The sequence below is a fragment of the Pelodiscus sinensis genome, chromosome 2 (genome assembly GCF_052426305.1).
Source record: "Pelodiscus sinensis isolate ZL-2025 chromosome 2, ASM5242630v1, whole genome shotgun sequence".
Taxonomy (NCBI): Eukaryota; Metazoa; Chordata; order Testudines; family Trionychidae; genus Pelodiscus; species Pelodiscus sinensis.
Genome location: NC_143053.1, coordinates 105,019,335 through 105,046,644, shown reverse-complemented (window position 1 = coordinate 105,046,644; position 27,310 = coordinate 105,019,335). Strand labels below are relative to the sequence as shown.

Here is a 27,310-nt window from a genome sequence, read left to right as displayed (position 1 = left end):
AAATGCAGTAATACTGACTACACATTATATGTATACCTATGTGTGCATATTTCTGCCTTCATGAACAGAGCCCTCAAACTGTAGTGCTTGTGTGAGAATACGCACACACTTATTGAATCTAGATCTACCAACAGAAATGCAGACTGAATGACCAGAGAAAGTGGGAACAGTGTTTCTGCTGTCACAGTTTGATTATTTTGCTTTGTTGTTTTTGATAAATTAACACGCTCATGTGTTCTACATGAAATTTTTTTTAAAAGCCCCAAGGCTTCTATTTAAAAATGCAGGTTAATCCACAGAGGCTTTCAAAAGCATTTCTGTAGCATGCTACTAATTAAGATAAGGTTATCATTTTTAAGTTATACAAGGAATGCAATTAGAGTTTCTACTAAGAACTGGAGCAATCAATTTTGTACAAATTATTCAGATACAGTAAGGTAGAATGAAGTTTTAATAGGACAAGAGACCACACTGTGGTTTTATTAAATATAATGTAGATTCAAATTATGACTGAAAACAGAATCTACAAGCTATCATGTACCAAGAGTCCATGTATCAATTTTTAAGGTATTTTCTCAGATTGAATTAATTAAGGCACCTTCCTTTTTTCCCTCCCTTATTCAATGACTCTTATGATTTTTTACCTTTAAAAAGTGTATTTTTTTTTTTACTGGCCAAGATGAATACTTAAAATACAGAAATAAAATCTACAGGACAAATAGTGCAAACAATGCTTGGTCCTGCCATGAGGACAGGGGACTGGACTTGATGACCTCTCGAGTCCCTTCCAGTTCTAGTATTCTATGATTCTTTGATTATCTATAAAGATCAGATATATATGTTTATATTTTCTATAGCTATAGAAGACAGCAGATCAAATTCATCCCTTGGGTAAGTAGGCATAAGTTACCTAAAACCAGCAGAGTTGCACCTCCTTACATTAAGACTTTATTTGGCCCAGTGTGTGCAGCAGTTTAGGTAATGTAATCACTTGTGCAATCCTGGCCAAACCTCATACAGTGGATCATATGTTGGATAGAGGACTAATATTTTATATTTACTAACTCTCATGTTTGTTTATTCATTAAGAGAGATCAATTTTCCAGGCATTGGGAGCAGTAGGAATGCAAACTACAAATGTATGAAACTGTGGAGGAGTTTCACAGTCTCATTATACAGTGTTGTATTTCTTATCTCTATGTTGTGCCCTTCTGGCTTATCTTGCAAGCTGAGAATGTTTGCTCTTTTATGTTTTTCTAGAGCAGTCTGATTTACTACAGTCACTTTTTGCTCAAGTGCTGGTTGCTCCTCTATTTTGGAGTTGTATCAATTAATGCTGTTGCTTATATCTTATAGGGGTTTGGAATGATGGCCTCCGCTAATTCCTAAATAAAAACTATGGTAAACTTGGTAAAACCATTTAAAATGTTGTAATTATCCTCCAAACCAGTATTATGATCTCAGAAATTCAGAGTTAGTTCAAATTTACAAGAAATCTAAACATGTTACGGTTTGGAAATGCACATTTAAGGCACCCATACAGGATTAACTCCTGTATGAAATGATTGCAATATTTAGTGATTAATGGTATTTGTGTCAAGTGAAGAAGATTTGTAAAGACAGATTCAATTTTTTTTCCACATTTCCTCTCAGGACTGAGTTAAAGTTATTTGGGTGTTTCATTTCATCTCCAGTTTAATATAATTTTTATCTGACGATGATTTTCAGTGGTACTAGTGCTCCTAAATCAGTTAAACTTTTTTGAAAATACCACTTTGTGACTTGCTCAAGGTCACACAGAAAATCATTGGCAGGGTCTGGAATTCAAGCCACATCAAGATTATCCTTCATCTCAAAACAATAGTAAATAATGAATTCCTTTGGAATAATTTACAATGTCTAAGATAATTAGAAATGCTATTATTGTATTACGAAAAGGATAACCTAGACTACACTTTCTCAAACAATTTCTTTTAGAATGTATCTCTGATCTGAGGAAGCAGCTTCATTAATATTGAATCAGGAGCACATTTATTAAACTTTTGGGGGTTGTACCACAGGATTTACTGATACAATTGTATAGCCATGTGTGACTGCCGTTAATTTCATTTTGGGCATGTGAATTCAAGATGGAAATATTGTATGTTTCTGTGGCCACAAGCCATCATTTTCATCAGCAATAGAGGCTTGTGGCTGAGAATAGTTTGCAATATTCCCATTGATCTCATGATAAATAACCCATGCCTTCACTGTATTAGCACAAGAAGCTCAGAAGGGAAGTAGCGATCTTTTGAACGAAAAGGTCTTCTCTACTTGGGGAATTTAGAGGCACCAAAAAGCAAGATATGTAAACATCCATGTAATTTGAATGTGATGATGTATGGAATTTGGTTTGTTGAAATTTACTTTGAGACTCTTAATATTTTATGCACCCAATCTTTAATTTGTTAGTCTAATAAGGAATAGACCAAGGGTGGGGAACCTCAAGTCTGGGGGCCGGATGCGGCCTCCGGCTTGCCTGGATCCAGTGCCCGAGGCTCAGGGCTTCCCCCCATCATGGGGACTGGTGCTCCAGCCTCTGCACTACCCCACTGTGGAGTTTGAGCACACAAAATCTACCAGGTTGGGCCCCCCAGGCTCTGGTGTGCCAGGGGAATATGAGGAGTGTCTTTCTCCTCAGCCAGGTACCACAACAATGGACATGAGTTTTTTTGGTCCTCAAAAGATTTTTTCTGTGTCAGTGACCCCCTGACCCGAAAAAGGTTCCCCAACCCTTGGAATAGACTGTATACCCTTTAATTCATTTTCACCTCCATTCAAACTGGCATGTCTGCAAAGTTGTAGCAGATGTCAAATATTTGGTGCAAGTATAGCCTTATGTTCTCGGATGAAATCTCTCAGTATACTGGAGAAATACTTGAAGTGAAGTCCTGGTCCCACTAAAGTCCATGGAGTCAAGATTTTGCCTTTGGAGTGTTTGTGGAGTGTCAGAATTATCTCAGTATAATGTGAAACCAGCTCAATCCCATTGCTGAAACAGAGCATTTTATGTGGTTAAGATCTATTTGAGTCAGTGGAAACCACGGTTAGCCATCACACTCTTCCTGAAAGAGCTTTACCATGTACTGTCGCTGTGTCCTCATCATTGATGGAATAAGGTTGTCCTACCAAAGAACTGTTCTTTGTCTTGTCAATTGAATAAATAGCCAATCTTGTACTTGAGCTTATGAGATGGTGGGTTACAGCCTCACATCACACAATTCAGCGTGAAAGCAAGTTTGAAGCTTTTGTTTTGCAATGTTAAAATGTATATAAAACATATGCATGTTACTGACAGTATAATGCAAGTGCTGGGAATCTACATCTGGTTATGAATTTCAGTTTTGGAGGAACTGAATTTCCTTCTAAATGTCAATAAAAAGCCGAAAACATCTGCAAATGACTTCTTGCTGTAAGATGAGAGACTAGGAAACGTTCATCTTGTTGTCAGTGGATAGTCTTAGAACTCCTCAAAGTTTCTTGCTAGTAAACATAACTGTACTTCACAAGTTAACAACATATGGGTTTTGCCTACATACTCTACTGTTAGTGCAACATTCATTTTCTGGTTGCCATGTCGCTGATTCAATAAATCATTCCTATTCGTGAAGAGCACTTAAGTATGTACTAAAGAGCTGTTGAAGAAAATGGGACTTAAGCACATTCTTAAAGGTAAGCAAATGCTGACGTGCTTTCCTCAGTGGACAAATAATTAGTAATGGGCTTTTGGAGTATTCGCTCTGAGTGGGTGGGGTTTTTTTCCTCTTTTTTTAAAATTTAGCACACAAAAGCTACGAGGTTTCAGAGTCAAGTTTGCGTGGCCACTTCTGCATATATATCATGATTCATCTTTAATTATATGATCACATACTATTTTTTCCACGGGACGCTTGCCTTGTAGTGTACAGGATGGATTGCTCTCACTTAGTGAGCAGCTGTTTAGTACTTGGTCTTATTCTCCATTGTTCAGTGTGGTCCCTTGCCCTGTTTACTGCACTCTATTCAAAGCCTGATCAGAAAACAACATTATTAATTTCCTCCTGGCCTTTTCTGTGGTGCCCTACAGTAGATCCTTTTTTTCAGTTGCTTATAATTTTGCCAAACTGTTTTGTCTGAAATTTTCCAAAACAATTTACCCTGGTATAAACAACCAGCCTGGCAAATAGCAACCTAAACAGTATGTTTGACTAAGCTATAGTCACTTGAACAAAAAAGGCCCTATATAATCTTGCATGTATTATATAATGAATCCAGTGTTTGTCATGTTGTCCAACTAATAAGAGTAGCAAGAAGAATGAGCAAAGTTTGGAATTCTGGTGGTTCTCATTTCCATTTCTGGTAGCAGGCTTCAATTTTCTCGCAGTTTGGTCCCTGACATTCTGTAACTCTTGGACGTTTGCCATGAAATCTTTGTTTACAGTAACAAGCATGGAAAAGTTACTTCCTGATAACGCTGCTGAAGTCTATGGTGGAAATATTCACAGGTGAAAAAACATAACTCTGCCAAAACTGGGTATTTAACAAAGGGTATTTAACAAATCTTTTCTTGTCCAAGACCATATATTAACTTTGTCAGCAATTTCACTAAGAAACTGGTTTTAATGTGTTTCAGTAGATTTTTCACTGTGTAGAATACACCTGCCCAGGAACAGACCCAACAGCCTCTGTGGCCCAGATAGGGTTGCCAGATGGTTTAACCAAAAATAGCGAACACACACTCCCCCAAAAAAAACACTGGGGAAAAAATTCTGTTAAAGAAAAGAAAAGGGGGAGGGGGGGGAGACCAAAGTTATTGAGCCAAAAAAAGGGCCTCCAAGACTTAAGTGAATTAAAAAAAAAAAAGTGTATCCCCTTTAAAAAAAAATGCTTTTGAGGCTTTTTGGCCCTAACAGGCTGCTGGTGGCCATTCGCCATCTTGTCTTCCTGCTCCAGGCCAGACAACTCCCCTGCGGAACCAGGTAAGCACCCGGGATTTTCGCCTCCTGGCCGGGAAAAAATCAGAAAATACCAGACATTTTAAGTGTCCGGTATTTTCTGAATTTCTTTACTGGACAGGAGGCAAAAATACTGGGCTGTGAGTCAGTGCTAGACACCTGGCAGCCCTTGCCCCAGATCCTGGAGAGGCAGCTTTACTGTGGCAAGGAAGCCTCCCAGTAGCGGGGCTGGTTGGAAGGTGTCACTGCAGGCTCTGCATTGTAAAACTGACACTTAGTCCCCTTGACTTCACGCAGAGCCATATCCATGTAAGTAAAAGCAGAATTTTGACCTAATGTTGTAGGTGAAGTGGGTGCAAATACTGATGGGAAATCTCTGGGTCAAATGTAGTGGTGGCATAAATTACTTATTTGTATATGGTTTGTTTAAAATGACTGAGCATAGAGGCTAAGCAGTATAACGTGTAATCACCTGCAGATGGATTCAAAGCTGGGACCTATAAAGCTTACTGTAAGAGCCACTACAGCAGGGCTACTCAACACATGGCCCACGGGCCACATGTGGCCCACGGGATGGTTTGGGCTACTCAACACATGGTCCACAGGTGGGATCCTTTGAACATGGCCTCCACTGGGAACATGCTCCACAATGGCAAGGTAGCTCGTAAGTGGGGTGAGCATTGAAAAACGTAAGTGGACAGGCTGCAACAGACGGGTACAAGATGTCAGCATTTCTAACCCTCCAGGGAGGAGGTGCCGGGACATTGAGGGAAGTGCTTTGTATTCATGCCTGTCAGCGTGAAAGAAGCTATTTGCATATATATTTAAGTTGTGGCCCTCGGCATGTGCTGTATCGTTGTGGCCCCTGGGGCTTCCAAAGTTGAGTAGCCCTCCTCTACAGCTTGAGCTACAAAGCAAGCTGCCTCTTGGCTTTGGCCATAGAGCTCACTCATTCTTATCTCTCACTGCAAGTGGTCTAACTGCCACTACATGGGACACCCTCTGGGTGTGTGGCTTACATTTGCACTAATTTATTATGCAGCTTTTGTGCCCAATAAGTGTAATTGAGTCTGAAGATAGGAAACCTAGCAGGAGAAGAAACTGAAAGAAGAGTGAAAAGTAAAGGAACATTTTCTTCTATCTCCAGATGCATGCACTTTCACACTATTCTGAGTGGTGTGTGTGTGTGTGTGTGTGTGTGTGTGTGTGTGTGTGTGTGTGTGTGTGTGTGTGTGTAAATTAGGCTCATTTTGCACACCCATTGCATATTAAATTAGTGCCAGTCACAGTACTTCAACATCAGCTTGAACCCAATATATATCTTACACTGACATTAACATTACTGCTGAGTTTGTAATCTGCAGAAGAATTTGGCTCCAGATCTTATATAATGATTGATTACAGGAAACAACTCAGAGTTGGTCTAAGTAATAATGGTACTTTGAACCTTCAGAAGCTTCTATCAATGCGGAATTGGTATTTTTCATCAAGAGTGGAAGTTGTTCTCCTGGTTATGTTTACATCATTTGTAGTGCTGTATCCTTCCCTAGTGAAACTCTAAATCACTACTGTCCTCCAGCAACATAGGTGAGGTCTCATTTCACAATCAAATAATTAATCCTTGCTTCAGTCACATAGACCTTAAGAATGATAGACTCAGGTTTCAAGGTGCTTGGATGCAGCAATAGAAACATGCATCCCTATTTTAATTTTTTTCAGGTGTGTGATGATTAGAGCTAAGTGAATATGGAAGAAAAAAGTAATAATCATTTGAGTTATTTAATATGAGTTGTTTAATCATTTATTTTATCTTTGTACAGATCCCTTTTGTGTTTGCTTTCAACAAATGTTCCAGGGATTGAATTTACTAACAGGAAGGAACTAGTTGTGGAAAGTGAATTTGAAGGAAGCACAGTAGAATCTTTATGGTAGGTGAATTTCGGTACCATAATAGCAAATATTTTTACACTAGAAACCTAATTCCACATGTTGTTATCAGTTGAGGAATAGAAATGTCCCGCGTTGAGCTATCGTTTCTGCCAAAACAGATCAGATTTTGAATAATTGCAACACACTGTTCACAACTGAACTTCAGACTAAGAATTATTGTGAAAAATTATAGAGACAGGCATTCTGATTAATAGTAATTCAGGTAAATTGTCAGCTCCTGGATAAATCTCTGAAAGAGAGACGATACACTGAATAACAGTCATTTATTACTTGTCTATCCCTATTGATAATTGTCTCTGATTCTTGTACCTTACAGAAAGTGTGGAACTTATTATTGATTCAGTATTACACATTCTCTGTAACATAGTGTCGCAAAATTCAAATATTCTATGTGTGGAGCAGCACAGAGCTCAGTTACACCAACTGAATCATTACACATAGGAGGGCGTAGAGCTTTTCTCTGGATAGATGGACAATCAAATCAATACCTTCCAGATGAGCCTGGGATCACTAAACATCCCATGGCATTTTATGCAAAGGGTAGATGCCCTAATGTTTTGGCCAACATTCTGCCTGACTCTTTACGAGAGTCATGTGTAATACTGAGCTTTAGAGCTGAACAAGTGTGTGCCGTGGTTTCAATCCACAGAGTTCACCCACCAGAGTTTCATTTTGAGATTTCAAACAAAGTTTTTTCTGGTGTTTGGGTTGAAACCTTAAGCATAACCATAATTCTTTCCCCAAAGCTTATATGAAGGGAGGCAGTTCACTGAAAACGTTTTAGGTTCACTGAGATTTGTGAAACATTGAAGGCAATCTGGGCTGAGTTTTCAGTGAACCAACCCAATCCTTCACAGGCTCAAGAAACCTTGGCCAATTTTAGATTTGTAGTAAAACAAGTAGCCATAGAGTTCAGTTGATTTGTACATGTCCATTCTGGTTCCTGGGTAATTTAGAATTTCTCTCCACTTTCAGTAGGATGTTTATTACTCACTTTCTGCCATACACAGTATTGATGCGTCATATTAAATAGGATCTGCATTCCACCTCCCTGCAACAGACTTCCACTGGTGGATGAAGTAACTCCCGTATTTGCTGCATATATACTTGTAGTTCATATAGAGTGCAAAGTATTTCATGCCATACAAATGTAAACCATGTTCCCGTAGTGAGATTTAAAAGAAATCAACTTTTCAAAAATGCCCTACTTAGATTTTAGATTTTGCATGACCTACTACATAGATGTTGACTTACAGTGTGTGTGTATAGTTGCAATGAAAAGACATGGAAATCCAGTTGTTTTTTACAAGTTAATTTTAACACCCTTAAGCCAAGTCAATAGATGAAATCATATTTAATATTGTAGGCAACTAATCAAACTAACTATTTCAAAATAATTTTGAAATAATGGGCTTCTTACTCCGACTTCTGTAACCCTCACTTCACAAGGAGTAAGGGAAGTCTTAAGAACATAAGAATGGACACACTGGGTCAGACCAAAAGTCCATGTAGCCCAGTATCCTGTCTGCCAATAGTGGCCAATACCAGATGCCCCAGAGAGAGAGAGAACACAACAGGTAATCCTCACATGATCCCTCTCCTGTCACCCATTTCCAGACAAACAGTGGCTAGGGACACCATTCCTACCCATCCTGGCTAATAATCATTGAAGGACCTAACATCCATGAATCTACCTACCTCTTGTTTGAACCCTGCTAAAGTCCTAGGACTTCACCACATCCTCTGGCAAGGAGTTCTGTACGTTGACTGTGCGCTGAGTAAGGAAAAGCTTCCTTTTGTTTCTTTTAAACCTGCTGTCAATTAATTTCATTTGGCGATCCCTAGATCTTTTATTGTGGGAATAAATAAATAACTTTTCCTTATTCACTTTTTCTACACCAGCCATAATTTTATAGACCTCCTTCATATCCCCCCCTCCCCAGTCTCCTCTTTTCTAAGATGAAAATACCAAGTCTTTTTAATCTCTCTTCATATGGGACCTATTCCAAACCCCTTATCATTTTTGTTTCCCTTTTCTGAACCTCCGATGAGGTGATCACGGCTGTTTCTTCCTTCAGCTTCCTGCTGTGTAGACAGTGCCATGCCGAGTTAAGCTACTTCAACTTGGCTACACTAGTAATGTAGCTGAAATTGCGACGCTTAACTGGACTTTAGCCCGCAGTGTAGACATACCCTTAAAGGGAAAAACCACTAAGTGCAAATAAGACATCAGCCTCTGGAAGTGACTTCCTGAAGCAGTCAGTAAAAGCAGAACTTTGCAGTGGTTAAGCAATAGGGTTGTCACGATCAAGGCTTAACAACAGTGGAAATAACCGAACATAAAGATGAAGGGTCAACTGCTCTGCGCTAATTTAACATTTTGTTTTACTACATTGGCCTGCTTATAAAATAGCTTTCTGGGCTTAATGGCTTTTTCTGTCTTCTGGACTGAAACAAAGGTGGTATTCCTTTGCACTTGATTTGTACACTATTTGTAAATACTCATGCATGGTATTACAGTTTCTTACTTCAGTACTTCCTTAGGGTATGTCTACACTACCCCGCTAGTTCGAACTAGTGGGTTAATGTATGCATACCGAACGTGCAAATGAAGCCCGGGATTTGAATTTCCCGGGCTTCATTTGCATAAGCGGGGAGCCGCCATTTTTAAATCCCCGCTGGTTCGAACCCCGTGTAGCGCGGCTACACGGGGCTCAAACTAGGTAGTTCGGACTAGGATTCCTATTCCGAACTACCGGTACACCTCGTTCCACGGAATAGGAACCTAGTTCGAACTACCTAGTTCGAGCCCCGTGTAGCCGCGCTACACGGGGTTCGAACCAGCGGGGATTTAAAAATGGCGGCTCCCCGCTTATGCAAATGAAGCCCGGGAAATTCAAATCCCGGGCTTCATTTGCACGTTCAGTATGCATACATTACCCCGCTAGTTCGAACTAGCGGGGTAGTGTAGACATACCCTAAGTGACTTACTACAAAGATCCCTATTACTGTTCACTCAGGTATTCTGTTTTATTTCTGTTTGCTAGGGAAGTATTGTATATCAGTGTCACAAAAGGCTCTGGTCTGTATTTTGATTTTGCTTATACTAGTATCTTCTTCTTAAACCCTTGCACTTCAAGTGGAGCATATCATCTACAAGTCTCTTCCACTTCACTCTGTCTTGAGACACAACTTCTAGCTGACTCCAGGGGTACCCCAGTTGCTGTCCTTCAATCTCAGTAGATCTTCTCCATGTTGTCCGAGGTATAGATCAAGAATAATTCCACTAAAATCAATGAAAGTTACAAATGTAACATCATGGTGAGATGAAAATCAGGTCTCCGATTATTCAAATCCTGCAGTTAGCCCACAGATCTAAAAGACATACATTAGCACACTGGCTTAATAAACTTATCTACAGATAAAATGATCACTCAACACAGCTCAGAATTCTGCAGGGACACAAGGATGTAAAGGTACTTTTCACTCTTCTGACATTGGGGCCATGTAGATGTTGGTCCAGTCTTTGACATAAATTAGAGCAACCTGAAGTGCTTTCTAAGCATTATTTAATGTAAAAGTCTGCCTTTGAGCACAAAAGCTAATATGTCTCTTTATGCCCTAAATTACCCGTGTTTTGTGCACAGCTGCATATTCGATTGATTGGTGCAGGGATGGACTCTTAACGTGGGGTGTCACTTAGGTGCTGGGCTTGAACGGACAAACTGACATTTTCAGACAGATGGTTCCAGATCTCAAGTCTGAGTTCAGGAATTAACATATTCTAGGTAAAATCAGAGTATACAACAATATTCTGTGACTGGAATGTTTAAATCAAGGGTCTCCGAGGCTATGTCTGGACTATGGAGATACTACTAGAGGTATCCCGGAAAAACTTTGCCATGTCCAGGGAACGACATTTTTTGTGGAAGTGCAGTCATGCTCTTTCGGCAGCCCTGGCTTCCTCATTCCACGAGGAAGAGAGCTCTTCTGAAAGAGGATGTTTTTTCCAATATTTGGCCCAGTGTAGATGGGTCAAATTTCGTAAAAGCCTCTTCTGACAAAACTATCGGAAAAAGGTACACAATTGCACTGCTGGAAAAAAGCGGCACTCTAGACATAGCCTGAGGGCTGTGACTGCTCCTGTTTCTCCCTAGCAAAGTTTGGAAATGCGGATGGTACCTGGCAGGACTTCAGTAGAAGAATATAATCTTCATGTCCAGTGATCTAGGGTCATACCTCAGAACTTTTCTCAAGTGTGTTGTTTGTTTTTGTGAAGAAATAGCAAATTTCTTTATTTGGTCTTTATTTTCTGTGAATTATTTTTTCCCCAGCTGCAGTTGTAAGGCCCTTTAAAATTCCATCAGTGTACATTGTGGACCTTTTTTGTTTGTTTCTTTGTTTTGTACTTTCAAAAGAATGCATTTTTGCACATGAATTAGATAATTATACATTCAGACAATTTGAGGTGTAGTTTATTCGACCTGCTTTGCTTACACAGATGTTATATTTTTCACAGGTTTATAGCTGCACCTGGAAAGACTGCTGAGCACAGTTTCTGAGGCCCATTGAAAATGTATCCTATAGTATTAATGAAAGACATTTGAGTAGCAGCCTAGAGAGAGACCCCTATCCACCAAACAGACTCAGTCCAGTCTACTAGGAGTGAAAACTTCCCCACAGTGTGCCCCATCAATGTGACTCAGTTCTGGCTTTGAGGAGTAGTGTTTAGGGTAAGAGCATAATTCAGACTGTGCTCATTCAGTTCTTGATGTTTCTACTTAGATGGCTAGTTTTCATGCTGTTTTTAGTGTTGTGGGTTAGGCTCTGAAGTACATAGCCATGGAGACAGCCATTAGAGGGTGACAACTTTCAAATACTATTGACCTGAGTTGGATTCAGTTTAGAGGCCACTGGGAGAAATATTTCACATTATATTACCAGTTCCACATTGCATTATCTTTGAAGGAGTCACCCCACATCGTTAGTGATAACGCTTTCCTTGACGGGACTATTAATTTGTTATGTTGCATCTAAGGCAATACATTAAACAGAATACTCCTTAATGACAACACAGAGAAAATGTGTAGGGACTCTGAGTATATGTCTAGGGTTGCCAGGTATATGGTATTGGCCTGGACAGTCCGGTATTTGCGGCCTCTGTCCGGTAAAAAAAAAACAAAATACTGGACATATAAAATGTCAGGTATTTTCTGTTTTTCTGGGATGGAAGGCCACTTAGGACATTCTTCCCCTGTTATGGGATGCAGAGGGAGTGTGGGGATTTAATGGTGCAGCGACTCTTTTTGTGTGTAGTTGTGTGTTTTGGTTTTTTTTTGGTGGCTCAACTTCATTCCCCCTTTTTTGTTTTTGTTTTTTGGGGTTTTTTTTGCTCACCTTTCCCACCACATTCGGTATATTTTTTGTGAAAGTATCTGGCAACCCTATATATGTCTTCTTGGTGCACCCCATTCTCTACCCTCTAGCAGTCAATAAAGCTTATCAATTAACTTGTAAAAAGCTTGTTTTGAGGTCTTCAACATCCACATTAAGCCAACACTGCAACTGGAGAACAAGTGGTTAATTTTAATTGTGCACTGGTCACAGGCCTGAGTTTGTGTGTTGATTATCCCTCTTCAACACAGTGATAAAAAAGTGATCCAAAAGTAACTGGTCATGCCATGTATACAAATGCTTGTTGATAGCTATATAATAGCTATATAGTGTTCCAGTGATGTCTGTGTATAGGACTTTAGTCCCCAGAATTCTTTGCATTTAGGTAATATATTACACCTGGATTGAATGTGGAACTCGGTTTCTTATGGGTGCAGTCCTTTGAAAAAACCCTTTCTGTTAGGAACCAATGAAAATGAACACTGACTACCTCGTGCAAATTCTTGCAATCTGCCATCGCATGAGCAGTTGGGAAGGTTGAAAGCAATACAAAAGAGCTCTCTTTCCTGCTTTTACTCCCTCTTCTACCCAAATGCTATGCGTATCTTTCTTTGGGGGAATTCTGTGCTTTGAGTGCCGTGATATAAATTTCACAGCTTGCAGTGAGATCTCATGGAAAACAGCTGTGTGTGTTCATGACAGCTATCCTTTTTACATTTTCCTGACCTCGTTTACGGTTTCAGTATAAAGAGCCAGGGAGTACTGTGTTGCAAAGTGATGCCCTGCTTCTGCAAACAAAGGGGATGGAAGACTATGCCACCTGCTCTGTCATTTGCACAAACGATAGAGTAAAACAAGATTCAGATTGCTAACTGTGTTGGTCGGATGATAACGTTACGCTAGCAGAGAGTCCATCAATCATCCAGATCAGCTGCCTCCTTCCCTCCTCAACTAACCACTCCCTCAGTACTATGCTCTGATAGGCAGTATGGTAAAGCACACAAGGATGTTAACCTCTTGGAGACCTGACAGCAACCAGCATTTGAGGGCCTTAGTTGGGCATTGCAAGGATTGTCCGTCAATAGATTATACACTGTTGCAGATAACCTGTGCAGGAACTAGCTGGCCAGAAAGATCACTTGTTTTCTCAGTGTTGATCCAAAGCTGTCCAATGTTAAGGGGGGGAAATACAGCCACCATTTACAAACACAATATGCCCCGCTGCAAACAACAGCTCACTCATGTTCAATAAGGCAGGAGAAAGCTTTTACTTGTTTTTGCTGGCAATTTGTGGGACACGTTGTTTAGTAAAATCACCAATTGTGAAAATGATGAATACGTTCTCAGTTTCCCTGTTGCACTGGGACTTAGTGAATCTAGCCTGTGGTGCTAACTGGGGAAAGGAGCAGTCTTGGCAACATCTTATTAGTCTGAAATAAATTATTCAGAATGCAGGTTCGGATACAGATTGCAGGGAATGATAATGGAATTGGTTTTCTGAGCCTGTTCAGGCTGTAAAGACATGGAGTATGCTTTTCAGGAATTCACTTAAGTAGAATCAGCTTTGTGTAGTGCAGCCTAGAAGTAATATTGCTGCCATCCAGCTAGTGTCTGTGGAACAGCATCTTCTTGGCACCTGAAGTATCAGGAGTTTATATAGAGATAGATATCTGATTTTTTTTATTTTTTTATTTTTTTGGTGATTGTTTAAAAAAGGAAATTCTAGACACTAGAGAAGGGCATCCCTCATCAGCATGTGTGCAAGGTTGGTTTGCTTTGGGGGTTTTTTTTGGTTCATTGAAATAGTTGACCACATAAGCATCCGATTCGGGTGTGTCATGTGGTTTCTCATGTGATGCTGGGCTCCCTGCGCTTTGGAGAGTGAGCCTTTGTGACTCGGCACTCTTGGACAGTAACATTCAGCAACACAAGAGACTCCGGGGGGGCAAAAGAGCCCCCCGCGAAAGCTCGGAACAATAGAAATAAAGTTGTATCCATTTATTGTTACATTTATAATTGTTGTTCTTAATTCTTCACTCTCTGGCTTTTATTTTTCATTTTGGGTCTTCCCGTTCCTCCGTTCCTGCAGGCTTCGAGCGACGCTGTTTGGAAGAAGCAACGTCGTCTTCTCTCACAGCTACGATGCTGCACCACTCTCAGCATACCCTGCTTTTTTCCCCATTTACCTGGGCGGCTGCTTCTGTTTCTGTTGCGGCTGCTGGGGCTGCTGCAGTCTTGCTGCCTGTGCTTCACCCTGGCATGTCTGAATCGAGACTCACTCGTCTGCACACTGCTAAGGAAGAGCAGCGATGGAACTGTGACCACATATTTGCTTTTTCTGTTGGTGCTGGAAGAGAAGGGTTGTGATGTGGGGTGGATTTTTTTTTTTGAAGGGTGGGGACATTAATCCAAAGTGAGGTGGGAGAAAGTTTAAAGAAATATCACTCAAAATAATCCAGCACACGACAAGGGCATCAGCAGCAAGAATCCAGCCTCTGCTGCTCGAAAGGATTAACATGGGAAAAGCCACAGTGATGCAGTAGTATTTCACCTCAGCATTGTGCTGGAGATGGATAAATAAGGTATCTGATATGTCCGCCTGTATAGGCAAAGCTATGGGAGGAAGAGAGAGAGAGAGAGCAAATGAAAAGGAAGACGAAACACTGTATTCTGTTTGTCTTTTTCTGTGCATTCTTATTACAGAGATGGTTGCATAATTTACCAATGTACGGCTGGAGGAACTGTAAATTGTAGTCTGAATACTCCCGACGCTGTCAGGGAGGGAACTTATGGGCTAGGTGACTGCACCGACATCTCCAGGGAAAACGGCTGTGATGCAGTATATATTTATATGTGTATGTGTGTCTCTTGTGTGTCTATGCGTAGACATGAAAACAGGCATTTCTGACCAATTTACACAGGAAGTTTGTCACTTCGCGAGATCAGAGTTGATTGCAGCTTATATTTTCAGCTACAGCTCTACACCCATTTCCTGAATCAGAAGGTGCTTTGTGAAAACAGACGTATGTAGAATTCTTTAAAGAAATGTGAGAGCAGCTCCTTTCGATTTAACACCTTGAAGCACTGGATCTTCTGTACTGTGCCGAGAGGAACTGTGTGGGTTTTGTTTTCTTCATCTTAAAATCTTTATAAACACAGCTGTATTCAGTATGGTAAAAAATTCTATACTGTAAATAGAAATGTGATCAATCTAATCAAAATAAATGTATCCCAGATGACTGCTAGACCAGCTGGCTACCACAGTCTTCAGATGGCTAAATGCTCAACTGAGATGGATTCAGTATTATATTTATTCTTTAAAAAAAAAAAAATCAAAATCAGCTTATAATGGAGAAAAAACTCTTGGTCCAGTTAAAGGAAGCAAAGCTCACAACTGGCAGTGAATTATTCTGCAGTGGACTCTGATATTTTTCATTTCTGAACATGCATTTGGAAGATTGTATTTTTAGAACAGATGGACTTGTCATAATACAGACATACTTAGTGCTGTGGAAACTAGTCTACAACTCAGGTTGGCCATATCCATGTAATGTGCAAAATGAAGTTAAGGGAAACAAATGTTCCACTCAACTAGTGGGGACTTGGTATGATTTTTAGCAGCCACCTACTGGGAGAGTTTTGGTGGTGGTTGTTTTTTTAAACACAAATCCAAACACCATACAGTCACCTTAAAATCTGTATGAGGGGATTTCCCAGTAGTCATTGTGAAGTATCCTGCAAGATGCCTGTCTGGGCCTTCCACTATTTCTTACCAGGTCTACAAAGGCAGCCCTGTTCTGTTGGATTATATTTAGCCAGCTGTTGGATAACATTCCTGTGTTGGGGGAGGAGGAGTCCTATTACTTCCAAACTGTACTTATCTGTTTTGTTTAAAGAAAAATCGTTTTACAAAATACAGAGCTCAACTGAGGAGTGACACCTCTCCTGTACCTTTCTCAAAGAGCGGTGTTTCCAATCCAGCCGCTTTAAAACAAAATAGGGAGGGGGAAGACTTTTCACTCACAGCTTCAAAGCTGCAGAGACAAGCAAAATGTCAGCAGTTTGTAATTAGCAGCTCATGGTTGTTACGTCAGTGACTGTATGTCTCCAAGAATAACTATGTGATGTGTGCCACAAAAATAAGGAAGATACTCATAAACTAGTTATCAACCCTGGTTCAAACAAGACCAAATGGATTAATGAATATGCTGTGTTCATAAATCAAATATGGATAGATTTCATATATAGGACTTGCTGAATTCTGCATAATTGAAGGCTGATTTAGCAACTTGTCAGAGGCCACATGTTCTCTAAATAAAAGTGTGAATCCTTTAAAAATGCAGATGAACTATCCCTGAAAATGGTTTTTCAGGGCTCCTTCTAGTCCAACCAGCCATGTGACAATGAGGCATGCTACAAAAGAAAAAAAATCCAGAGAGTCACTGAGGTGTTTAAAAGAAAGGGAGTAAGAATACAACACAAACAAAGCATGATGAAATTCTGTTTTGGCGTTACAGATTTGCTACTAAAATACCACCCTAGAGAAGACTTATTTTTGTCTGACGTGGTTTACATTGACTTTGTGCAAGAAATGAAAAAGGATTTTATAAGGCTCAGTGCAGCATCCTGAAGCCAAGCAGAAAACCCATCAGTGCTTCAGAGTACCAGGAATGCTTGCTTTTAAATGGACAAGATGTGGCCATGCTAGGATCTTTCTGTACTCTGCAGTTATTTAACTCTATGCTGGCAATTCAGTGACATTTAAACAGTGAGATTGTGGGGGGTACTTAATCTGCTCTGATTGGACTTTTTCCACATTGATACTGTAAAATGTTTACATGGCTTTTATCCATACACCTTCACAACATTCCGTTTGAATTTCTGTTTGTGTTCATGCTGCACAATTGCTACAAGCCTGTTTTGTTTCAATATTCCCAATAGAAGTCAGTTTCAGTTCAGCTGTTTACTTAGCTCCTTCATACAGTAAGATAGATTGTATTATGCAAACAAATTCATTTTTTTACTGTGAACACAAATTTGTAGGAGGAGATGACTGTATATTACACCAATAGCTCTTTGAAATGCATGTAATATAATTTAAATATACTTGATTTAATTAATAGAAGGTTACAAAAGCTGGCATTGTGTGAGCCTGTTTAATTTACATCTTAGACTTAGTCAATGAGCATAACCTGCCTGATCGGAATAGTGTATTCTGTGCGACCAACAGGGTGGAAGACATTATTTTGTTTGTGTTAGTTCAAACAGCTGGTCATTAATGCAGGCCCTATCTCCAGAGTGAAGTGTTAGTGGACATGAATGGCTCCCTGATTAATGCTGCCCCTCGAAGGGTCCTTCATCCAGCAGCGATGCTTGCAGCAGAATAATGCAGCATGATTTGATTGCGCTCTAGCAGGGTAGTATGTCATTGTGTCACCAGGCAATTGAGGTTATTATGGGGCAGGGCAGACAGACGGGACAGTGGGGTTACTAGACCGTGGCATTTTTAGAAATACAGGCCTGACCTACTTAGAGTTATTCTTGCTGGCTGGCAGCTGCATGTTGTATGGAGTGTCCTGATAGGCTGAGGCTGTTGCTAGGGGGAATTAGCATGAATTTTTCCACATACAGACTCGGTGATTGAATGATAAAAGCTGACTGGAATTGAAGAGATTCGGTTCAGTATTATGCAGATTTATCTCCCTCTTTTTTTCTCTCAAATGCAGAAAAAAGGAGCAAAAGACAGTTTGTTTCTATTTATTCTTTGACCTATTTTTTCAGAGGACGGCAAAAGAGTTATGAAATGTTGATAATCATTTACTGTTTTAACCTCTAAACTGATGCGCCAAAGGGTAAGAGATTTCAATTCATGCAGTGCTTGGAACAGATAACAGATTAGGGTTTTTTCTCTTTCTCCCCTGTGCACTGCACTATTTTGAGGCATGCATCTTTCATTTACTGTATATTTAAACTCTGTCCCCTTTAGAAGAGAACAGACCACTTATATAAATTTTGTTCTATCCAAACAACTGGCTTGTTTAAAAAAAACTATACAGGATTCCCAGTTTGGAAAGGGAAATATATACCAGCTTTGATTGCATAACATTATTCTTGGCTATTTTTAACTATCCTTGCTTCTCAAAATTAGTCTGTTTATGTTACTGGATGTAATTCTTCTCCCTAGTCTCTGTCTCCCATATGCACAGATACACCCAGGATTTTCTACAGAGGACAGTGCTGAGCGTAATGATTATCTGGAAAACTGTTTGCATAATGAAGACATATCTGTACTGTATGTTCAGTAGATAGCTGGTCTGTGATCAGTTTGACAAGATAACTGCTTCTGAATTTTCAAATAGCTTCATTGTTCAGCTTGGAACTGGATTTTCTCAATAGTTTTTTTTTGGGGGGGGGACAGGCGAGGGTACCTATCCGCTTAAATCAGTGTGAGATCCCCCCGAATTCTAACCTCCTCATAGAGGCAAATAAAACCAACATTCAAGCCAGGTTTCTTTATAACTGTGATTTTTTTTTTTACTGTTACAGCTAATTATGGAATATCTGTTTTTATATCACAATTCTCCACTGTTATTCTTTTCCATGCAAAGAAGTTACAAACTTCTACTTGCAATTTTAAATGGATTTTCCTGAATGTACATTATGATGTCATAAGTAGGGACATGAATGATTAGCAAATGATTATTGGATAGTCAACACACTGATCGACTAGAGGCAGCAAGTGGGGGGAGAGAAAGGAGTGCTTCAAAGTAGCAACAGGGTGTGGAGCCCAGAGTCTGCTACTTTGAAACACCGCGTGCATCCCAGGAGCAGCTGGAGTTCTAAGATGAGTTGGGGACTCCCCTGCTGACCCTGAGCTCCATGCGGCACTGCTGCTTTAAAATGCCGCAGGGAGCACAGGGCCAGCTTGAGTACCCCGCTGGCCCCAGTCTCCCCGCAGTGCTTTCGCCTTTGAAATGTAGCAACAACCCTCGGGGTATTAAGAGGTGGAGGCGCCCTTATTGACTAATCAAATAGTGAATGTAAATTGCGTCGACTATTCAGTTAGCCAATCTAAATTTAATTTAAATCCCTAGTCACAAGTAAAGAATGATGATTTCTCAAAATAGAGGGAAGTGATGGAATTTGGGAAAGAGACTCAAAACTATGTATTTGTAAAATAAGAATGTGATTCTATGATGAAAGACAAGTTGATCTGTGCTTGAAACTGGCTTCATTTAAAATTTCCTAAATGCTTTCTAGAATGATGTGAACAATGTTCAAAACTGTCTAGACACACAGAATTCCCATTGAACACAAAGTTTTTCAGAGACTCAACCTTGCCCCCCACAAATTCTTGGACTGGTATAAAGATGAAGCAGTTGAAAACTGAGATATATTTTCTTATGTTTTGGTGGCAAAAGGGGGGGGGGGGGGGAAACAAGCCCTTACATTTTCCAATCACTACTCCCATTCAGATTTAACTTTCTCCCATCTTTTTCTCTACCTTTGACTCTCTCCTCAAGCACAGACCACCTCTTTACCTCTTCCTGAGTCCCAAAGGTTGACAGTATTTTTTAAGGAATAATTGATCCACTCTGATGCAACAGGTTGACTCCTTAATCATAATATCAGCAATATTTTGGAATAACAGTCGTTATTCCAAAATAACATTGCTAGGTAGATGCACCGGAAAGGATACCCCAAGTATCAACTTGGGGTATCCTTTCCGGTGCATCTACCTAGCAATGTTATTTTGGAATAACGACTGTTATTCCAAAATAACAGTGCGAGTATCTACACAGCAATTCCATTATTTTGAAATAAATTCAGAAGAATGGACAGCTAATTCTGACTTCTGTAAACCTCATTCCACAAGGAATAATGCCTATTTTGAAATAGCTATTTCAAAATAACTATAGTGTGGACGCTCCACTGCTGCTATTTTGAAATAGCTCTTTCCCAGGCCCATTCAGAGTAATTACTCCCCAATGCCTCCTGGAGCTGTAAATCAAGGTAGCACATCCACATTAAGGGAGCCTGCCTCCGCCAAATTTTGAGGCTTCCCTGTAGTGTAGATGTGATATTTCGAAATAAGCTATTTCAGATTATTTCTTCTGGAATCGTTTATTTTGAAATAAGTGTGCAGTGTAGACGTAGCTCTCTAGCTTTAACCCCTCAGCTATTCCCTTGATCATATTCCTACTTTTCTTTTGATCTGTTGTCTCTCCTCCCTCCTATCCTTCCTGCGTGAAATCCTTAGTTGATCTTAACTGATCTCAACTATCCTCTCTGAACGGCCAATTCACTAACTTACCTCTACACCAGCTGTGGCCAACCCAAGGCTTGTGAGCTGCATACGGGTCTCCTTCCCCCCCCCCCCCCATTCTCCCCGGTGCTGCTCGTGAAGCCCCTCCCCCTCATGACTCGTAAGTTGCCCCCGTGCCCTCAAAAGTGGCCCTCTTCTCCTGGCTTCCTGTGCTGACCTGGGCAGGGGAGCCATCCAGTGCGGCCATGAAAGATGCAGAATTAAAGATGGCATCGGGCGTCGGGAGCCTGCTGTGGCCAAAAAGCCTCAAAATGCATTTAAATGCATTTTCTTCAAGGGACAGACCTTTCCCCCCCTCCCCCCGACCAAATGCGACCAGGGGCTCCTTTTAAGGGGGCAGTCCTTTTTTTTTTTCTCTACAACTTTGCCTCTGCTCTTTGCGCTGGATCCACTGCTATCTTGGCTCTTTGCCCAGAAAGGGTTGGGCACTCCTGCTCTACACCCTCTCCTTTCCCTTGTTTCAGATTGGCCATCTGCAAATGCCTCTGACATCTCAAACTGTATCAGCTCAAAGGACCTGCCTCTCAGAGTTCCCAGGTGTTGAGGGATTATATGCCTGCTATTATGCCTTGTAAGGGGATACATTCTTGTAAGAGGATATATCAATTGCTACCTCTTAGTCTTGCCATCCCTACTGAGAGATGCAGAGGAGGGTTGGGCCCTGGTGGTGCTCAACCCCTCCCTGTCCTTTTGGGTATGCATTTGAGAGGAAGCCTCTCAGCCTAGGGGTCACAGAATTGTGCTAATGGAATTCATACTAGCAGTAGCTGTGCTTTGACATTGGGGTAGAGCTCAGTCTCTCAAGTGTCCACCTTCCACACTCCCCTAGGCTTGAGAGACCAAGTTGCAAAGTCTGCACAGCTATTTTAAGCCCCTTGACGTCCCTATGGACCCAAATTTGCTTTCCCATTCAGTGCATACATACCCTTTTAGGTGGGCTTGTGCTCAGGGCTAGCAGGTGGGCAGCTTCCATGCTCAGTAAAGTAAGGAACTAGGGTTATGGCTGGTTCCTGGTGGAGAAGCTGGTTTTGCCCTCCTGCCAGCCATATCTCTTCCTAGACATGCCCCCAATTCAGTCATTACTTATGGTTTGGAATCTCTTTCCAAAGGGCTGTTATTGGTCTGTAGAAACAAGGTCTCTGGCCCACAGAACGGTAACATCAGCCAATAAAAATGAATGTGCAATAGGGGGTGTATATATAAGAGAGAGAAATATGACCAGCAACCTTTTGTTTAGGAAAAATGAATGATTAGCTGTCCTGAAATTCTAGCACAGCACAGGATGTAGAAGATAGGATGGATTCTAAACAATATCAGTAAATAATATAGGAGCTATCCCAAACAAGCATTGTACAAAAAACCTCCTAGCTCCATGATGTTTGGGATTTCAGTGCAGCAGACGTCTCATCCCAAGAGAGACAATGTTTTCTCACCACAAGCTAGAAAGTCATTTGGTTTAATGAAACACTGAGTGGCTTATTAAATGCACTGAAAAATGTAATGTGCCATAAAGTATATTTGACATTAAATTACTTTTCTAAAATTATTTTTAAAATAACTCAAACAAATATCCAGTCTGGTTTCCTTTGCAATACCTTAAGTTCAAAGGCATAATGATCAGACAACCTGTACTTGCTGGATGATTCATGTAATAAATCTGTTTACTGATATCCTTGTCTCGCTGTTGGTGGAAACTCAAAAGTGGCAGAAACATAGGAATAATTAAACTAAAAGACCAAGAAAAGTGCTTTAACTAAACATCACAAAAAAGCAGGATACCACAGAAGACTTGATAACTTCTGTAGTAACCGCGACCATTGGAAGGGGCGTACCTGTGGACTGTGTATAAAAACAAAATATCTCGTGGCCCGCCAGCAGATTAGCCTGAAGGGCTTTGTGCTGTAGACCACTGACCCTTGGACTAGATATAAAGTAGGTGACTATGTTATCTACTTCACAATTGCAGCATGCGTTTGTGAGAGTTATACTGTAACTAGAAGCATCACACCTTTGGGATGACATTTTGGAGGAGAGGTGCGTTTAGCCATAAGAGAGTTTGAGGGGTGTACCCAGAAGAACTAGACAGTGGGTTACAACTCTGAGGATGTGTGCACTGGAAGGTGCCTAAAGACCCCAGGTTCTCTCTTTGGATATGTCTACACAGCAGCGTTATTTTGGAATAACTAGCACTATTCCAAAATAACATAGCCTGCATCGACATAGTAAGCAGTTATTTTGATATAATGTCCAACTAATGTCAAGCTTGAGGACTCCTTACTCTGACTCCTATAACTCTAACTTTACAAGGAGTAAGGAAAGTCAAAGGAAAAGTGCTCTTTCTCGGACTTCTTGCTATGTAGATAGTGCCCCAAGCCAAGATAAGCTATTTCGACTTATGCTACGCAATTGGTGTAGCTCAAGTTGCGTAGCTTATTTTGATTTTCACCCTGCTGTGTTGATGTGTCCTTTGGTTTCATGGGCTAAAATATATTGGAGAACCAGAATATAGTGTCTTGGATTCACCTCATAGGGGATGTGTACACTGCCTCTTCTTTGCGGAAGAGGCAATGCAAATAAAGTGCTCATTAGCAACTTCTTGTGTTTAGTTTTCATATTCTTTTCCTATGCTTTTTGCGGAAGAAGTTTTTGCACAAAAAAGCAGTGTAGATGGTTCTGTTATGTGCAAAAAAAATCCTTTTGCGCAAGAACCTGTAAACCTCATTTTTTGAGGAATACGGGTTCTTGCGCAAAATGGTTTTTTTGCGCAAAATGGACCTGTCTATACTGCTTTTTTATGCGCAAAAACCTCTTCCACAAAAAGCATCTTAAGAGAATATGCAAATGAAGCACGAGAAATTGCTAATGAGCGCTTCATTTGCATTGCCTCTTACCCAAAAAAGAAGCAGTGTAGATGTAGCCATCGTGGTCCTGGCGAGTGGCCAGGAGAGGACATTTGCTAGGATCTATGACAGCCTTCATCAGTATTGGTCTGAAAATTAGCTGGTAGCACTAAATTCATGAGTAGTGTACCAGTGAGTTCTCAGGTTTGTAAGGAAAAATATGGGGAAATTTTATCTCGCTCGGTAAGAATATGGTGAGCCCCACTCTGTTTTTCCACACACAAAGGGCAGCCATATACTTTCAACTTAAAAAAGTATATTTTAAATTAAATAAAACAACAAGAAGAAAGAACACAAGTAAAGTTTCCACCAGAGTACATAGTTTATTTTGAAACAAACTGTGGAACTTCTGAGAATAAGATGGCTGCTGTTCCTAGATATAAAGAAGCCATGTCCAATAACAGAGCTTTAGGCCTTGTGGACTGTTAGCATGCAGTCATTGTAGTAAATGGCCTATTGTATTGGGTTTCTGTATTTCGTCCCTGTTATGGTCTCTCTGATTGTCTCCAATGAAGTCCTTGCAAATGTTAGGTCAGTACATCTTCTCTGTTAGTTTGCCACAGATTTTTTTTATATGTATGTTGATTTCTAGTGCTTCTTTTCTACAGAAGTAATTTCAGCCCATTCCAAGGTCATGGTGTTTTGACTGCGTCAAAGTGTAAGTATTTGCTCATTAGGAGAGGGTGGTGGGGGTGGTATTTGTATTACAGTAGGGCTCTGAGGCTTAATCAAGTGGGGGGGAGGGAATTTGTGTAGCAAATTGGGATGGGAGCTTGGTTTTGGGGATATTTTTTAAACAGATGTTTAATCTTATTAGACTCTTATGATGCAGATGGTGCTGTATATCCTAGTTGAATTCATGTTTACGTATATAACACATACCTCTTTATTGCTCAGTAGAATATATTCAACATAGGAATGAAATATATTCAGAAATACTACAATTTCTATGTTATTCTTTTCATCCTCTTTTAAATCTCAAACATAGCTATTTAAATACAGGGCTACCACTTCTTCTGTCTGACTTATTTTATATATGTGTGTTTGTGTGTGTCTGTGTGTTAGCCATTGCAGTGTGTTTCAATTTTTTAAAAAACGTTTGGCAAGATTACATACGCTTTTTCGTAGTGCTGTGTGATATCTGCTGCTGAATTTCATTAATAGTTCTATGGATGATTCCTCTCCTTAGAGAAGTAGAACCTGCATCACCATGCCCTTCACTTACTGTCACTGTCAGTTGGTGTAGTTTCTATCAAGCATTTTTATTACTAAAATGTGGACTAATGACACTTGTCTTTAAAGATTTCCTAGCCTTTGCATTAACTATTGCTACTATTTTCAGTGGCATAAAATATGTATTTTGAAAGAGAATTCAGATAGTTTGATGCCTATCTGTGTCATTTTAGTTCTCCATTGGATGACAGATTAACCTAAAATGAAAAAAGGAATGGAAGGTGTGTAAATTAAGCATCACCTTCCAAACTATCTTTCTTCTACTGTTTTATGACAGCGATCTGATTTCCTATAGATCATAGGCAAGTAAGCGGCAGATGAAGGAATCCAAGCAGGCAGGTGACATGTGATTCCATAGAACAGATATTCGTGCTGCAGTGTAAGGAGAAGTAGTGCAGATGTCACATATGGCTCCAACTCACTTTTTGTGTTTTCTTCATGAAAGGCTAAAATTCATAATTTGCGATTAACACTGCAATAATAGTGCAGTGCTTTAGCAATATAGTGCAAGATACAGTACTTACTGAACTATTCTAGTGGTTTGTCTAGACTCCGGTTTTCAGTACAGATTTGGAGAATTTGGAAAAAGAACGCTCCAAAACAGTGATTCCTAACCACTAGTCCACAGGCCAGTGGCAGGCCGCGAACCACTGCTTGCCTGGCTGCAACACACTGCTAGGCCACGTCCCCAGCTGCTCATTGAGCTCCTTCCCTGTAAGAGGTGCATGCAAAAAATTCTCCTCCCATCGACTTCCCCAGGCAGCAGCATGGTGAGTGGCATGGTGGGCAGCTGCCCTGGTGTGCTGTGGCTGGAGCCCGGGCACAGTGAGGCTGTCCCTATTGGTAGTCACTAAACAGGGCTGGTGGGGCCAGCGCCATGTGGAGGAGGGCTGCTCTGGTGGCCAGGGCTGGCACCACGTGGAGGGTGGCTGCTGCCAGTGAAGGGGCTGCGTGGAGGGCGGCTGTGGTAGCGGAAAAGCTCCCGGGTGCCCGGGGCCACTCTCCCGCAATGCTTCTCATGTGGAAGGTGAGACCAAGGAACCAGCTGCCTCACTAGTCTGTTCTCCTCCTGCCCATGCTGGCGCTGCCTGGCTTCTTCCCTCCCCACTCAGCGGTAGCCTTGCTCTGGTCTCCAGTTGTTTCCAGCTCAGCCTGCATGCACACAGGGACCTGCTGCCACCCAGCTGCGCTGAGCCCTGGAGGGCTGGTTTGGGGACCTCTTGGTGAGGCGGCTGGGGCTGAGCGGAGACCACCACTACTCAGGTGGTTGGGGTGGAGTGAGGGGATCAGGCGGGAGGAGCCCTCCAAGCCAGAGTCAGCACTCTGTCGCTATCAGTCCAGCCTCTCCCTGGGTTGGTTCCCTCTTTTGCTCATGCACCTCTCCCTCTTTTTCCCTTCCCTTCTTCTCCATCTCCCCCCAGTTCCCTTATTGCATGTGTACAGCTGCAATGTAAAATAACACATGACTGCTTAAAATTAATGCAAGTATGGAAATACATTAATTACCATAAGGACTACAAAAATATTTCTATACTGCTCCGCCAGAGCCTTTTGAATGAGTTTGCTGGTCTGCAGTATAAAAATGGTTGGGAACCACTGCTCAAGTGCTGTCAATAAAGACATCCAATCTTGCATACTTTGCATAACAAATTTCACATTGACTTCAGTTGGCATAGGTGCTGGAACTAGGGGTGATGAGGTTGCTGCCATGTCGTCTGGCTTGAAGTGGTTTCCATTATATATACAGGGTTTACAGTTTGGCTCAATGGCTATCAGCACCCCCACTGTACAAATGGTTCCAGAATTCACATCAATGGGAGCTTTAGGCATGGAAGAAATCAAGAATCGGGCTCTGGGTTTGGAGAATCAGTGTCTGCCTCATATTTCCTGATGGTCTTTTATGTCAGAGAGGCACTAATTGTAAAAGAGCCTGGAGAAACTGAAGGCAGGAAAGCTTCAATAAATTTTTCATGGTACTCCAGTGCTACATAACGATAGAGACCAATAAACTTTGTTATACTGTAGCATTGAAGCAGTAACTTGCTTACAAGCCTGCAAATCACATTAGATAGAAGTAGAAAAAAAAAAATCAAGAACATCAACCATGTTTTTTTAAGAAAAAGAAAAATCTCTGATAGAAACAAAGTTTTATGGATTTTATTTGGTTCATGATGATTCAGCTGGAGCCCAAAGCGCTCATGTATTTTTATGATGGATGCAATGAGAACTCAGTATGTATCTTTCTGTCTTTTTATTTGAATGTTTTTAAATTGAAGACCCTGAACTTTACAGCAGAACTGAAGTTACTCATCTTTGTAGGTTGGAAAGTGGATCTTGGAGATCAGAGTGCTGACCATATGGCATTTCCTGGAAAACAATTATGGCATAATGCTGGCATATCTCCACATTATTTTGTGTTTTCTTTAAGATGCTAGCAAATCCCAAAGGGGTAGGGAGAGAAAAATATTTGTAAACATTTCTGCAAGAAAGACTGATTTATGAAAAAAAAGTCATTGCAGGCTGTGACTGATGAA

General features: G+C 40.8%; 1 protein-coding gene across 22 annotated transcripts in view; it reads left to right on the top strand.

Moving 5' to 3' along the window:
- The window catches only part of LOC149525314 (uncharacterized), a 398,451-nt gene that overhangs the window by 351,438 nt on the left and 19,703 nt on the right, over positions 1-27,310 (top strand). For 20 of the 22 annotated variants that reach the window (XR_016348815.1, XR_016348814.1, XR_016348819.1 and 17 more), the window contains 3 exons: positions 6,794-6,901; positions 14,407-18,169; positions 24,152-24,201. The gene's annotated coding sequence lies outside the window, so the exon portion shown is untranslated. Of the gene's footprint in view, positions 1-6,793; positions 6,902-11,442; positions 11,657-14,406; positions 18,170-24,151; positions 24,202-27,310 lie in introns of all 22 variants that reach the window. The other 2 variants (XR_016348818.1, XR_016348827.1) reach the window with 2 other exon arrangements.